The sequence below is a fragment of the Pinus tabuliformis genome, chromosome 3_2, assembly GCF_031772625.1.
Source record: "Pinus tabuliformis cultivar Carrire ecotype Pingquan chromosome 3_2, CPIR1, whole genome shotgun sequence".
NCBI lineage: Eukaryota > Viridiplantae > Streptophyta > Pinopsida > Pinales > Pinaceae > Pinus > Pinus tabuliformis.
In genome coordinates, this window is record NC_142302.1 from 809,157,108 (window position 1) to 809,158,762 (window position 1,655).

A 1,655-nucleotide genomic window follows, 5' to 3' on the forward strand; every position below is an offset into this window, starting at 1 on the left:
ATTATTCATACATGGACAGGATTGAATTAACCTTTGGAGGAACTACACTTTGAAAACATCAATAATACGTTTAATTATTTGTGCTTATCCCATGCTATGCCTCGAGAAGGATCCATTGGTTCGCTGGAATATGCTTTACCCTTTTCATTGATTAAATGATTTGGATTTTTATTTAATTCTCGTCCTGCGGCCATACGAATTGTCATTATGAGTTTTCGGTGTCAACTGTGGCTATTTGTGCCAACATTTATCCGGCAAATCTAACTTAGGATAACGATGATATATCTGCCTCCGACGAACGCTATCCGGTCACCGCTCCTTAACATTTTAATTTGTATGCTGCAACCGATGCCCATCTGGCATGGTGCCATGTGAAGGCCGGCCAGCTGGCTTGAGCTGCGGGTTACAGGTCTGCTACCCCGTTCCCAGCGCCGTCGGCAGTCAGTGCATCTCGTACATGGCACGTATGGCCATGTGACAGTGGAGTCCGCGCCATTTCACCGACGGTGGAGATGGAGCTTGCCAAATCAACGGTGGATTGTGGCCAGGAGTGGAATAGAAACCTTAAGAGTTTCCCTCGTCTGCATTTGGCAATCTTGCCGCTCATGTCCGCAGAGCTCTGAACCCTGGTGTTCTCAAGCGTTTCACCTTGACACCGAATTGATTCCTGCATTTTGTTCACGGTGGAAATGGAGGACCACCAGCCAGCCTCGGCCATGGTAATCTCACCTCCTAACTCGCAGCCCGTTATACCTTAAATCATTGTTTTGTTTTCTTCTTACCTGTTACTAGATAAGAGTTGGGTTCTCGTCTTTTCTCTTTGCTCATGTCTTTTCTGGTTTTTTTTTCCTCCGCTACAGGTTCAGGAACGAAAGCCGTGGCCAGCTCGGGGTGAAACACTGCACTTCCTTTCCCCTTTCTGCTTCCGGTAAGAGGAACAACACCCTAATCTTGAATAAGGGAGTTTCTAAGAATTTCAATCCGCACTGGACATGCTGCCGAGGCAACTCTCGAGCTACTGTATCTGTTATTGTTATTCTGAGTTTCTTGTCTTAAATGGTTAGATGAGAATCTCGTTTGGGTTTTCCGTGGTATTATTTTTTTACTGCCCGGGTCACTACAACGACCAAGGCTTGTTGGGCTGCCGTCACATGCATTTTCTGTTTAATAGTTTTGGAACAGAGTCGAGGGTTAAACCCTGCGGCAAACCCTCATATTTAAGAGGATTAAGCTATTGTAATTTTACTTTGACTGGTTAATGGTTATATATATATATATATTCAAAGTGGGTATTTTTCCTTATAATGTTTCTCTAAAGTTCTTGCTGGTTATTACCGACATCTCTTTTGCTTTTTCTAAAATTGTAGCCCTTCAATGAATTACTACTGAATTTAATCGCTTACAACATTCCTGTAAATTGCTCTTTATAGTGGGAATTATCGTTTTGAGTTTGCATGCTGTTTAAAGGTTACATTTATGGTTTGAAGACTCCGTTTACATATGTAAATCATTGTTTGTTTTAGCGACGATCCGTCGGCTCCCTACCCCGTTCCTTCCGGCTTCCGCCGACCATCTCATGATGGTGCTCCTCTTGTGAGGTAGGGCGTAGGTACGGGGTCAGGGTTTGAAAACGGGTCTGTACCCATTATGCGTAT

At 43.9% G+C, this 1,655-nt stretch overlaps 1 long non-coding RNA gene across 1 annotated transcript; it reads left to right on the forward strand.

Moving 5' to 3' along the window:
* Window positions 1-202: 202 nt before the first annotated feature.
* On the forward strand, window positions 203-904 carry LOC149183078 (uncharacterized). The gene is made up of 2 exons (XR_016257667.1): window positions 203-719; window positions 861-904. It is a non-coding gene; the product is annotated as an uncharacterized LOC149183078 (long non-coding RNA).
* Window positions 905-1,655: the final 751 nt, after the last annotated feature.